Genomic DNA, 15,503 nt, shown 5'->3' on the forward strand with positions numbered 1-15,503 from the left:
TTTCTGAGAATCCCTAGCTCTGTCCCTTTAATTTCTTCCCTATTAAGGAAACTAAAATAAATTATCTATAAAGATTGTTTAAATTTTGATGTAGTTGACCTTAAACAAACTGGTTAGATGTTTACTTTCTGATTATTTCAGTTTTGTTTTGTTTTTCCCACCATTTGAACCTCTTGTTGCCAATGAACTCAAGAGAGTATCCCCTTTAATAGCCAGCCTCAAGTCAGTTTCAAAGGTATTCACAGAAGAGTAGCCACGCTGATGCTATACCCCCGGACCAGTGATATAGTAGACCATTACTGGTATCTGCAATTTTTAAAAACTATCAGTTTGGCACTATTTTACTCATACAAATAGAAACATACACCTTAATAGAAGCATTTTCTGGGAAAAGAGAAAGTAGCCTTTTAGTACCTCATTGCCAGTAAGCTGGGCTTTATGTACAGAAAGTTACTTTACACGGATAATAAACCTAACAAAAAACAGTTACTTCTGGCAGCTAATTTACCTTTATAGTTTACAGAGGTGTCTTCTTCATAATGGTACCTTCTGATTCTACTTTCCCTGAGTTCAGCAATCAGTGTATATTACTGCCGGTTTCCACAGAAATGAGACAACGGTTTTTAAATCTTCATTCATGGACTAGTTTTACAAATAATGTGGAGTTTGGAATGACTTCTTACTAAAGACATCATGATTGAAACAGATGCCAAAAATTGTAACCCTTCGAATGATGTTTAAAGTTTTTTTGTGTAGTTTTTGCTAACAATAGACCCACATATTTAAACACAATGATCTATAGATCCAACACTACGGGAATTAAGTGACCCTCCCCTAAAGGGATTTTGAATGAATTGTATAATATGGAAGCAGCTGTTGAGCAGTCGTGAAATTTGAGTTGTTAGTACACATTGGCTACAATTTGTCAGGAGCTTATTGTTCTTATCAATATTAAGGAATATCCAGATTTTCCTTAAAAAAATTTTTTTTGACATTTAGAAAAACTTTCTACACCCCTCCAAAAATTGAGAAAGAAATGCTAATCAGGTTAAGTTAATATTGTTAATTACTCGCATTCATGTTCTTAAGTAGTGATGCCAATTGTTGGTCCTTGATAAGTAATTGCTTATTATGCTGTCTTTGAACTTTCTGTATTTGTAATATAAATTTAATGTGTGTACCTTTTTTAGTAGTCATTTTCTTTATGCATGCTATTGTAGATAATGCATTTGTAATCCATTTATAGTACTTATCAATTAATTTAGTAATTAAAATACAATTACTAAAAGCAACACAAATCAGAGTTCCATCAATTAGTGTGGCTCATTAAAGCTGGGATCTTTTTCCAGCTCTGTAACTTCCCTCAAACCATTTGCCAGGTTCTAATTTTGTTTTGTTAGCATTGTGGAGATTACAGCTATAATGTTAGGTTTCCTATCATCTCTCCCATTAATAAGATACAAAGCACTAAACTTCATCTCAAACTGTCCAGGGGAATATGAGATAAAGTATTATCTGGTCTTAAAGAGCACTAGAAAGGTGAAAGAGTACTAGGTTTCTGAGTCTTTGAACTCCATATACATTTTGACTTGAGTTAACAATCAAGCTTCATATTCCTCCTTTTTTCTTAAGCACATTGTGTTACCTTTCCCATTTCTGAACCAAATCTGCTGGGGGTCCTCTAATACGGTGGCACCTCACACTTCGTTGCAGGATATAACTTACAGTCATCATCAAGGGTGCTTTATCTGTGACACTAAAGTTAATCCAAACCTCACTTACCCTCAGAGCAGACTATGCCTCCATTTGCAGGTTTGGTCTTAAGTAGAGTGTTTGCATGACTGCTATGTGCCTCGGTGGGGTACTTGTCCCACATTTGTTGATGTCAGAGGTTTGCCATAGCTGGAGCTCACTTTTATCTAGCATTTCAAAGGCAAGTTAAAAAAACCCAGCAGGGCCCAGCTGAAATATTTTCTCTCAATACAGCCAAGCTGCAGGCATAAAACACAATAGCAAAATATACAATGGAACAAAGTAAAAGGCCTTTATAACAGATCTTTGTCATGCCACAGTGCGTACTTCATAACATCAGCTACTGTTTTTCTCAATTGACATCATATAGGTCTCAGTTAATGAAAAGAGACATGGAGCATATTGCATCAAATAGATGCTGGATAGGAAACAGAAAATGGACCATGAATCCAGGCCCCCTAGCTAAAGCAGTCAAACCTCCGAATAGCAAAAGGACTAATGTGTTTTAGCTGTTCTCCCTTCCAGCCATAAACTCAAGAGCAACATTGAAAGTATTTTTTTTTTTCTGGGTTGCTCGCCAACCCCCCAGCCACCCCACCTCACCGTGAAAGCCAGTCAGCAAGGATGAAAAACATTTCCTTTTAAATGAATCATGGCAATCCAATAAAGATGCAACATGCAGATTACGTTCAAATCAATGACAGAACCATAGCCAGTATCAGCAGGCCTCAAGGAACAAAAATTGCTCACAGTCAGGGGGTGTCTGTCCAATAATGAGCTGTGGGGTTAAACACAGAGCACATGCTATGCTCTGGGCACAATCCCTTGAGCTTCTACTGTTCTGGCTTCTTTAAGCAACACTGGACTGTTGTAGTATTGTCCTCCTTTGTACCTCCCCAGATGGGCCATGATGGCTTAGCTTAGCTTTCCAAAGAGGGCCTTCAGTGACACAGTTACATCCGGGAAACAGGCAAACAACTGTAATGCTAATATCTAGAAATAAATGTTCACATAAATAGGGGACAGGATGGATTTAAGAGAGTCAGTTACTATGCATGATTATTCAAGAATCCTGAAAAACGAATACAAAGAAGATTCTTAAGTGTTCAGTGAACTTGCCAACAACTGCCTGTCAACTGTTTTTTGATTGCTGGAGATTCTTTTCTATTTGAAAAGCAAAGGGAGTAAACACATATTGCTATGTGTCTACCACACTTTCATTTTTTATAAGTATTTAATAGCATCAACCAATTTGCAGACCTCTCTAATCTCCTTATACCTCTCTTCCCTGATGCTACTGTTCTTTTCACATAACACTGGAAGTTCATTTTCACATTGGCACAAGGAAAGCATGATGACACTCCGTTCAATAGGCTAATATGAATGAAAAGAGAAAAAGATAATCAAGGATCAAACAGCAAAAACACAGAATATGTTTCAGAGACCCAGGTTTTCACTCCAGAGTAACACCAATGAGGTATAAGACTTCAGACAGGCCATTCACTCTCCCAGAGCTTTAGTTCCTTCATCAGCCACATTTTTCAGCTCTAAATTTTCATTTTCAGATCTAAGAGTGTGCTTCCAATTAAGAGAAAAGCAGGGGCTTCCCTGGTGGCGCAGTGGTTGAGAATCTGCCTGCTAATGCAGGGGACACGGGTTCGAGCCCTGGTCTGGGAAGATCCCACGTGCCGCGGAGCGGCTGGGCCCGTGAGCCACAACTACTGAGCCTGCGCGTCTGGAGCCTGTGCTCCGCAACAAGAGAGGCCATGATAGTGAGAGGCCCGCGCACCGTGATGAAGAGTGGCCCCCGCTTGTCGCAACTAGAGAAAGCCCTAGCACAGAAACGAAGACCCAACATAGCAATCAATCAATCAATCAATCAATAAATCTTTTTTTAAAAAAAAAGATATCCCCACCCCTTAGGCCTCCTTCCATGGAATCCTAGAATTCCAGTTCTAGAAGACACTCAGCAATCACATCATTAACTCTTCTCCTTTAAAAAAAAAAAAAAAAAAAAAGAGAAAAGCAACACAGAGTCTTTCACATTTAATCAAAAGAAAGTTTATGGCCTTCAGTCTCTTTCAAGAGCATTTCATGTACTACATAGAGATTTGACAACAGTTGATCTACCATGGGCAATTTTTCTTCTTTCATATTAAAGAAACTATTAATATGTCACCTTATTTAATCCATTACCTGCTAATAGCCTCCTCTAGGATTAGCCCAAAGGTCTAAAATAATAACTAATAATCACCTGCTCATTAAAAAACTATCTCCTTCGAGGATGCTTCTACTTCCTCTAAATTCAACAGCCCATTGTATTTCACATTCATATTCCCAGGGTTTACTGAGCTCTGACATCAGTCGGAGCATATGGCACAGTTATCCTCTCTGGGGGGAGAGCATCAATTTATTCCAAACAGAAAGAACTTATCAGATCTAGACAGATTTCTAAAACACCTGTAAGATAATTTGCAATCACAGCAGTAATAAAATAACAAACAAATTTCCCTCTTCTGAAAATGATAAATTACTGTATTTCATTGAGCAGACTTCTCTTTATCTGATTTGTTTTAAAAATGATAAATATGTCTCCATAAATCTGAAGGCAACCCAGGAGTCACCATCTACCTAATTGAATCAGAGCTTATACGATTCAAAGAGATAAGAACACATTAAACAAATGAGGATATTCCACGTTGCAAAGGTGGATATAAAATTCACCTTTGAAGAATACAAGGTGAAACATAAATACTCAAAACAGATGAAATATCAGAACTGAAGTATAATTAGTGGGAGCTGCCTCCATTTTTGAATGGAGGCAGCTTGAAATCTCAATTTTACTTTTGCAGATATTCTGACCAGTTTTATTATGATTTCCTTGTACATTTACTCATTGATTACCCAGTTCCTTGCAGTTTATAATGAAATCTTTTGTCAGTAAATTTTCCTTTCTGTTCATGACCTTAGTGTTTCCATTATCAATGATTAAATGTTCTGTGGTTTTGATTTTCATCTTTTCAGGAAAAAAATCCTCTTTCCGATACACATTTCTTTTGCAATTCTTGCTGTCAGCATTTAGCTTGCTTCCTGTCTCATTTTGCTCTCCTCTTGGGCTCTGCCTTCTTCCACCTTCTGGCTACCCTCTAATTGAGACCTCTGCTTCATTTCCTCTTAATTCTTTGTCACTATTTTTGATTTTCTACTTTCTCTTCAATTCTTCTCAAAGTAAGGCTCTAGCTCCTTCTCTGACCACTTCTGGGCAAATGTTTGGCTTTGGAACTCTGCTTCAGGGTCATTATTTCTGCCACACGGCAGGAGGATATCTGAAAACTCATGGTGACTTAAAGGAGAAGAGCTTGGTCTCCCTAGACAAGTAAAGAATGAGTTTCCCATTGATTTTTATCAACTACGACACTAATATCATTTAGAATCAGGAAACCTTGACACAGTCTCTCAAGATAGAAAAATAAAAACTGCCTTTGACATGAGAGTGGTAGGTAATTGTTTCATTTCATAACTGGAGACCTTTCAAAACACAGAAAAATTATTTCTTTTCCGATGGCTTAAGTGAATACTAGATGAAATCAGTGAATCCTTTTCAGTTTATAAACATATGCATATATCTCTTTATTTTAATGTAAGTAAGAGAAAGACAAGAAAAAATAATGGGGTGAAGAAGTGCATGTCTGGACAAACTAAGGCATATGGGATACTGGAAAGGGGAGTTAGCCAGAGAAGGCTTTTAAGATCACAATACTCCCTAGATCAAAATCTCCAAGGGCTTCCTATCATATTTTAAATAAAATACAAACTTCTTGTTATCATCTACAAGACCCTACCTTATTTGGTCCTTGACAATATCTCCAGCCTTACACTTCATCACTCTCTCCACCCCCTAACCCAAACCCTGCCCCCAAATGATCCACTGGAGCTTCATATGCATTCTCTCAGTTTCTGGAGCAAAACAAGCTCATTTCCACCTCAGTATGGTAGCACTTCTTGTTCCTCTTTCTGCAATACTCTACTTCCAAATCTACTCAAGGGTCACTCTCTCACTCCTGCTGGTATATGACCTCCCCAGAGACACCTTCCCCAATTTTTCTGTTAAGAAGAGATCACTTCTCCTTACCGTTATGCCCTAGACTCTTTTATGTTATATATTTTTTCTAAAACACTATGGTAAATAGTGCCTAGCACAAAATAATAAAAAAAGTATTTGTTAAATAAATGAATGGAACTATTAAGTTTAAAAGTAAAATGAAATAATGTATGAAGAGTAGTTAGTACAGTGCCTGGCACATAATGTGTTCAAAAAGTATCTTCTACTATTATAATTTATTATTTCTACTTTTTTCCCACCAGAATATCAAGTTCCTCAGAGCAATGACCATGTCTTTTTTTCCCCTTATAAGTCTATTCTCAGGACCTAGGACAGTTCCTGGCTCATAAGAAGTGACCACTGACTCTTTTTCTTTGAATGGATGGAAGAAAGAATATTATATGCTGGGCAACACTTTGAAACATAGTTACTAATCAAACCAACAGTAATTCTCCCAACTCAATAACCTAAAGTATTAAATTAAGCAAACATTTAAATTCCCTTTGTTCAATTATATTTATTGAGAACCTACTATACACAAAACTTGATGCTAAATGCAGCAGAAGAAGCAAAGATAAACAACAATACATATGGAACCTAAAAAAAAATGGTTCTGATGAACGTAGGGGCAGGACAGGAATAAAGACGCAGACGTAGAGAATGGACTTGAGGACATGGGAGGTGGGGGAAGGGTAAGCTGGGACGAAGTGAGAGAGTGACAGGGACATATATACACTACCAAATGTAAAATAGATAGCTAGCAGGGGGCAGCTGCATAGCACAGAGAGATCAGCTCGGTGCTTTGTGACCACCTAGAGGGATGGGACAGAGAGGATGGGAGGGAGTCGCAGGAGGGCTATACGTATATGTATACGTATAGTTGATTCACTTTGTTGTACAGCAGAAGCTAACACAACATTGTAAAGCAATTATACTCCAATAAAGATGTAAAAAAAAACCCAAAAAACAATAGATGCAGACCCCACGAAGATAAAGATAAGACTAAGAACTTACTTGATGTGGAAATGAGGGAGTTCAGTTAGACAATGATGTCACAACTTTAAATTTGGATACCTTGGAAAATTGTGTATCAATAATTGAATGGAGAAAGAAAAATGAAGCAAGTGAATATTGAGCTATAATGTAAATAAGGGAGAAATGATTCACAGTCCATAGATCACATTTAATCTAATGTTTTCTTTTAATCTCATGGTTTAATGAAGACATATCTACAGTTTTAACAATTTCTTGATGAGTTATTATCACATAGCAAGGAAAATATACTCATGGCATTTTCTCTAAACTATTGTCTCCAAGAGGGTAACACTTTCACGAAATCTTCTAAATAATTAAGTTTAAATATAAATTTCCAGATCATAAAAAAATTGAGAGATAAAATATTTTGACTAAAAAAATCTAAAGCTACAACTCACAATGTAAGAGACACAAATATATGAAAAATAATGATGATTTTTAGGGCACCAGGAATGAAATCTTCATGCAGATATTATAACCTACTTAAAGCCAGAGAGAAGAATTTTAAAACATTTTGTATGTTTCATTTTTAAAAGGTTGCCACATCAGTTTATAGCACAATAATGAATCCCAGTTCTCAAAAATGTATGTGCTGAACTCCTGATTTTGAAGAAAGCTACAGCTGCAAAATTATTTCAGAAGCATGCACAGATTTTCCCTTCAACTACAATAAAAACAAATAATTTTTGTCTTATACTCATCAATCTTTTCTAAATGTGCAAAAGCTTGAGGAAGCCTTTTCACAATAATTATCAACTCTTAAACACAAGAATCATTTTCTCATAAAATCAAGATAAATTAACTTTTTAAACTGCTTTTATAAAATATGCCTCCCAGCTGATTATACTACAATAGTTTCTTTTCAACTAGTTCTCTTTGAATTATCATATTAAATTATGTTCACTTGATAAATATGATGTAACTTTTAAATGTATTCACTGGACCTAAATTGAAAAGCTTCTTTAATTAGCTTGGAATTTGTATCTTCCTGTAGACGGGCAGCTAACTTGCAGCACTCCACTCCCTATAGCTCTAGTTTAGTAATGATTTAAAGTCGTTAATATAAAACAGCTCTTTCAAAAAAAAAAAAAAAGAATTGCATACTTCTGCTTCTACAGAGTCCACTTACTTTATGGATGACTCATATCTGATATTATGCTCCTGTAATCAATTCCACCAAAAATGTATTAGATAAACTAAAAAGAGAGAAAACATCTTATTCTAGTGTGATTAGGCCCACGTTTCACGCTAACTTTAAAGTACACAAAAGTCTTACTCCTTTGTCATGCTGATCAGGATAGTGAAAGAAGCAGAGTGCAGGTTACCGGGGCTGCTCAGATGCGCAAGGGCTGCCACGTACTGCTAGTTTCATTCTCACAGCGTATACCACTAGTTAAACTTGAATAAATCATTTCTCTTTTCATTATCTGAACTTTACCAAGACTTCACTGTACTAAATAAAGAGGAAGATATCTTAATGGGAATAATTCATTTTTATATGTAAATTCAACTTTTTTATTGAAGTATAGGTGATTTACAATGTTGTGTTCATTCCTGCTGTACAGCAAAGCGATTCAGTTATACATATATATATATATATATATATATATATATATATATACATTCTTTTCATATTCTTTTCCACTACGTTTTATCGCAGGATATTGAATATAGTTCCCTGGGCTATACAGTAGGACCTTGTTGTTTATCCATTCTATATATAATGCATCTGATTCACTTTTTTTAAAAAGAAACAAGACAACTCCTGCAGACTCACTTAAGGAACCAATACTCACATTAATAAAAATTAAAGATTTACAAATATGCCAGCTGATGAAAATAATTGGCATGTCCCAAACGAGAGAACCACCTTCTAAACTGATACGGCTGATACGTGCAAATACAGGCTAGTCCCTCATGGTGGACCATGTCATTAACCTGCAATTCCTCTTTGACAATGGTCCTTCTGGCCTCATAAATGACATAGAACAGAAAGAACTTGAGTATAAATACTGTACGTATTAGCATATATTTTATGACTCATTTGAAGATTTATATTGTCAGAATATGAAAACACCTCATTTAACGTTATGTATTAATGAGATTACTGTATGATCTTATTATTTCTCAAAGAAATTTTTTAATTGAATGTCACAAAAAATTAAAGAAAATGAATTTACAATGATTCAAATCCCAGAATTCTATCTATGGAAAATATTTCAATAATGAAGTGTAAACAATATGTTAAGTAAGTATGACATGGACCTGTGATCAAAATGCATCTCTAATTCTCCCTCCAAGCATCACTTTAAATTTTTCTACTCTTCCTCTGTCCCTGTATGAAAACTTTTGAAGGTTTGTGAATCTTCCACTCACTCTCAGGTAATAGACAATTCTACAGTCGCTATGAATTGCCGGCAGCCTCAAGTCAAAATTTAGGTTTTTCACTTCTCTGCAATATTGAAAAATCTAATCTCAATTTAAACCTTCTCTTCTGCTGAGGTTTGAAACCTGAAGTGGGAAAAGAATGTTTGCTTGAATTCTCTCACCTCCCTGCTCGCTGCCTCCCCCCGCCTCTAACTGCTCTTGCATTCTCCCTGGAATGAACAGTAGGAAAATTTGGAAAGATAAGGATAGAACAGGTCTTGCTGAGCTTGATAAGTTCTTCCCTTCTGGTTCTGAAGATGTTACAGCTGAGTACATTTAATGGGGTGCTCTTGAGTCTCCTTGGAGATTCCTCTCCGCATTTCCTTGGACTAAGATAGATGCTTTCTCAGATCCCGGGCATCCAGGAAATCCAGCCTCTTTCCGCTGAGACTTTCTTGCTTTTTGCAGACTTTATGGAAGAGAATCCAAGTTGATCCCTTTCTGGCTACCTCTGCAGTGCGGTCCACATCTGCATGGGAAATACTCACGCATCCTTTGACACAACAAACTCTTGGACTGTTCTCAACGCTACATCACTGACTGTCCTGGCTCTTCCAACAAAGCAGCTAAGTCAACCCTGCCCTTGCTTTTGGGTTTTTCAAGAAGATAGCATCCTCTCTGCCTCCCAGTGCTCCCCAGGAGCCCTCTGAAAGCCCTTCTCACTGCAGTGGGAGTTAGTGTAACTCCACCCTACCCTTTCCCAAAGATGGGTCAGGAGCCTCACAGTAGCACAACTACTCTCACCAAAAAAATCTACTTGTCAGTCTCCCTTTCAATCCTCTGTCTGACCCTCTTTTTAAATTTTTCTGATCTTGTAAAGAGGTTAAGAGTGATGGAACAGAGTCTCTCTCCGTTCCTCTTGTAAACTCTGCATATTTGGGCCAGCAGGGGTGGGGAGGAGATCTTGTCTCACAATACTTTGGTTTCTTGACATCTGTCACACTGTCATCTCAAATGAAACTGAAGCTAGTCCATATTGTGAGTTACCGTAATAGCTTAATTACTCCATATATGGGCAAATGGAAAAAAATAAGCAAGAAAATAATGAACTCTGATATCTGTATATAAATTGTTTTTACTCCTGAGCTTTTGTGCTATCTTAGTTTTTTAACATGAAATAAGTCTCCATGGTATTAACACCTCTGTACAGTCCATATAACATTGAATCAATTTTTCAGCTCTTTCCTTAGTGATTTGCATTAGAAGGGAAAGGATATTAAGCTTTCTGACATCTAAGCTTTGGGGCTGCCACTGAGGTTATTTTCAATTATGTATCAAGTAACAGCAGCAATGCTGTGTTGCCAATTAAATGGCTTTGATTCCCCATTTAGTGTGAATTCAAAGCTCAAATACAGATATAACCAGGCATGATAGAGCTGAAATCCAACAGGGGTCCTGTGAATCATGGGATTTAGTTTAAATAGCTATGTTTTGAACTCTCCCTTCATTCTATTCAGCAATTAGTGACCATTAAAACCAAGAATCAAAATGTGCTAATACCAGGGAGTACAGGAAAATAAATGGAGATGTCACCAACATTTATTACAGCCTGGAATTATTTACTTATTTGATTAATTGTTTATTTCCTGTCTAGATCACCAAAATGTATATGCAAAGAGGGCAGACACCTTGTCTTTCTTATTTGTCATGTATTTCCAAGTAATTAGAAGAATAATTTCTAGCACAGAGTAGGCATTTGGTAAATATTTCATTTGATTGAAATGGGTTGAAGAATGAATAAATTAATGAAAAATAATTTTTTGAGTGAATACTGCAGTTAATTCTAGAATGGAGATTTAATTTTTTATGTTTTCCAGTTAATGACCAACTCTAAATCATCTAGACACTGATTTTTTTTTTTTACTATAACCATAGAACTTTAATTTTTAATTCATTCCCAGAGCTTAAAAAAATAGATTTTACTGTGAAGAGAAGAGGAAAGAGAAATGAAAGGTGATTAAAACAAATACTTCTTTCACATTAGCTGGAAAACAACATCTAGAGAATAATAATGTCAGAGGTCAGGCACAGTAGCTGTATTAATTTCCTAGGGCTACTGTAACAAAATACTACAAATCATCTGGCTTAAAACAACAGATTCTTATTGTCTCACACTTCTGGAGACTAGAAATCCAAAATCGAGGTATTGGCAGGGTTGGTTCCCTCTGGAGGCTCTGAATCTGTTCCATGACTCTCTGCTAGGTTCTGGTGTGTAAGTAGGTCCTGGTGTTACTTGGCTTGAAGCTACTTAACTCTAATATCTGCCTCCATCTTCATGTGTCTTTCTTTTCTCTGTGTCTCAAATTTCCTTTCCTTTCTCTTATAAGGACATCAGTCATTAGATTTGGAGCCCACTCTAAATCCAGGATCGTCTTATTCGAGATCCTTAATTTAATAACATCTGCAAAAACCTTATTTCCAAATAAGGTCATAATCATAGTTACCGGGATTTAAGAAGAACATCTCTCTTGGGAAGACACAATTCAATCCTCTACAGTAACTTTCAGGTATTGGCCAATGGAAGCCAATACTAATCCTCTTCAGAACTATAAATCCAGTTAAGTTCACCTTTTTTCCCAGTCTTGGTCTCTGAACCAAGTGCTCTGATTTCTCCACGTATAGGTTCAGGTGCATTCCAAATCCCTGACTAATCAAGGCATGATTTGGTCCTTCCTGTGAGACCGAATCCTGCCTGTGAATGCCTGACACACTGGGACAATGACCACTTGCCTTTCCAGCCCCGAAGTGTCAATTCCTGCCCTCTGGGTGCCATATCACTTCCTTTAGCATCCTGTCTAAATCATGACAGAGGTACACTGAGCTTTGCTCACCTGTAGTTTTTTTCCCTGCTCACCATCCCAGCCTGTGGTTCAACATAGAGGACACATTTCCTATGAGGTATGCAAACCCCATCTGCCCTGTGTTGTCAGGAAAAACCATGATGTCTTGTATATTCAACTGCCCTTAAAGCAACACACTGCTCTGATGTTTCTTCTTCATTGAGCTAAGAAGTTGCCTGAAATTCAACATTAAAGTGTTTGAGCCTCAAATGTGTTCTTAGAGAATATGTCTGCCAGAAGAGAGAGAAGAGTGCCGTGAGGAATCAGGGACAACACAAACCTGGGAACTAACTAGTGGGCTCTAGCGGAGGATCTGCCTTTCTCAAATGTTTTCCTACACCTGACCCGCCTTCAGTCCAGCCATTATCACTAGTAATTTTTAATGCCTTTTCCCTCAGTTATCTCAATGTGATGGTGAGCATGGAAGAGGCAGAATGTCAGTTTCCCCAAAGTTCAATTAGTATTATTTTACTTCATGTATAATATTGCAGGCCCTCCCTATAGAAATTTTAGGATGATAAATTGATCTAGCACATGTTCTTTGAGGTTTGTGGAAAAAGAGCCTAACAGATGTGAAATTCAGCTGGACGTGGATAGGCACCATGTTCTTCTGGTTAACACGTTGACCTGGGCAGGGAGACTGGTCACTCTGTTCCGAGTAAGCTACTGCACAGTTTTGTGAGTTCAGACTATTGGAAACTTAGCTTCCTCCATCAATATAAACCAGCACAGAGATTAGATTCCTCTGAACTCTAAAAGGTATAGTTATAATTGTTAGACAGGATTCAACACAACAGAAAGATTCATCACAAAAAGAAAAGAGAATTGAAGTAGAGATCTGCTGACTCTACACAGTAGCAGTCATTAGTTACACTTCCCTATATGTTGACACTTGATGCTGGAATGGCCATTCTGTCACCAAACTGAAACTAGAACCTTGTATTCATTAAATTGAGAGCTGAGATCCCAAATGCTGGTAGTCTGTCAGATCTTAAAAATTAATAATTTCAAACCAAATTCCAGCTGTTCTTGAAAAATTAGGAACTCCCCATTACTGAGCATGCAGTTTCATGAGGCATTAAACCACTGAAGCTGAATGCAGCTCTCCGCATTAGACAGAGCACAGGATTTCTAGTTTGCCACAGTCCTCACAACTCCCTCTTGTTTCCCTGAGGCTGTAGCTGAAAATCAATTGCTATGCCTGTGCTATTTTTCCCACACTTTTCCCAATGTTTCAGGCATTTACAATACAAACCTGGCCCCTAGAAATCTGCAAATTTGAAATTTGCAGCTGTGGTGTAGCATCCCCAGAGTCCCCCTAAATGAAGGTATGTCCGTATTGGTCGTCAAGCATTTTCTGTGGAAGGATGGATCCTTTAGAACCTAGACTTCTAGAGGGAGGATAGACCTTGATTGTAAGCCTCTGCTCACGGCCCTAGATACTGAATTGTGGACTTTCATTCAGCAAGCACTTGGCCCATGTATGGAGCACTTCCTAGGTGCCAGGAACTGTGTGAATCCAGAATTTCTGTGTCAAAATATTCCATCCATGAAGACTTTGATAGTGCTCTGGAAACAACAATATGGGGCTGGGTAACAACAGGAATTTAGGCTTACCTTCCTCATACAGCTTCCTCTTCAACCTGAGCCTCTCTCCATCTTTTGCTCAAGACTGCCACAAGAGTAGAGGGCCTCTATAGCACTTTGGAAATACACTTTGTTGCATATACTTACTTTTGTCTCAAGATTGGATCTCTTCTTCTGTGTTGTAGACGACGAAGTCCATGTCCTTTGGGCAGACTGTGTAACAGGTCACTTAGGCTTTTGCAGACTTTGAAAGATCAGGCAGGATTGATTGGTTTGCAATGCAATACCGCAAGCTGACCAAGGATAAAGTTTCACCTATGAAACAAATATCAAATCAATTTTTAGATGTTCCTTAGCTAAATCTTGCTCATAGCAGGCTTTTCATATTCTTTCAGCTCCCTCAGTTGCTTTTGAGATTTTTCCATATCAGGGCAGAAGAAAAGTAAAAACAATTCTAAAATCATGACTCAGAATGAACCAGTTCTGCCCCCACATGAGGGGAGAAAGAAGGGAGGGGGCAATGAAGATGCAACATGTTGGGATAACTGGATACAATATAATCAGTTTTTCAAGAATTTACCAAGTTATTATCCAAGGAATGATGTTCCCCTTCCCTTGTGTGAACATTCCCCTTCCCTTGTGGGATGTTTCCCTTCCCTTGTGTGTCTACCATTAGTAGACACTTAAAATGGTGTACATATTGTATAAGTTATGAAGTTTTTGAGGTGGGAGCAATAGTTAGAACCACAAGACTTTGTTTGCACAGACAAATGATATGATGAAGTAAGACAGTTGTCTAAATGTACCATTTTAATGATTTGTATAGCTTGTTCAACTGATGGAGAGAATATTAGCTTCATAACCTGATAGAAGCATAGGTCAAAAAACTGAGAGTTTTAAAACAGCTGAAATGATCTCTGACTTCATCAATATTCCTTTAACCTTTGCTGGGAAAGCTATATGATTCATCACAATCTAGAGAGTTTCCATTAGAATCAGCCTTTACCTTGAGACCTCAGACTCCTGGAATGTATTTGACTTTCTCTCCTATTTATTCTAAATAAACTTTGTTGATAAGAGAGATTATAAAGAGGATCTCTATTTGCTATTGTAATCAAAATTTCATCTTGGTCTACAAATTCCTAACTCAGCTATCAACTGTTCACAGTAGCCTTCTATTGGTCAAGCTATCATTGTGTTAATCTTAATTACCCCACGTGTCAAACTCCAAATACAAAATATATATTCAGCCTAGGTCTTATTTTAAAAAAAACAAACAAGCAGTAAACAAATATCAAACTCTAAATCAATGGTGCATGTGCAGAGGTGCTTAGGGGTGAAGTCTGAAACCTACTTTTAAGAACATTAAAAAAAAAAAAAAGATGGATTGATGGATGGCTAGAGGAATGATGGACATATGTGTGATAAAGCAAATATAGCAAAAGCTGAACTGCAGAATATAGGTAGTGGGGATAGGCAATGCACAATTCTTTCAACTTTTCTGTATGTTAAAAAATTATCATAAGAAAATGTGAAAGGAAAAATTCACTTGAGGTATGATATTAAAATATTGAATAACTGGATAATATGGGCACTGACCACCCAGAACAAATGTTGGCAGGAACAGGCCAGTTATCTGCATTGAATCACCCCTATTATTTGTGCTGAAATCTAGGAATTCTGGGGAATACAAGAGATATAATTATAAGATACTAGGCCCTGATCTCTGAGAACTGACACTTTTATGGGGGATAAAGGTG

The sequence above is a fragment of the Balaenoptera borealis genome (assembly GCF_965194805.1).
Source record: "Balaenoptera borealis genome assembly, chromosome: 2".
Taxonomy (NCBI): domain Eukaryota; kingdom Metazoa; phylum Chordata; class Mammalia; order Artiodactyla; family Balaenopteridae; genus Balaenoptera; species Balaenoptera borealis.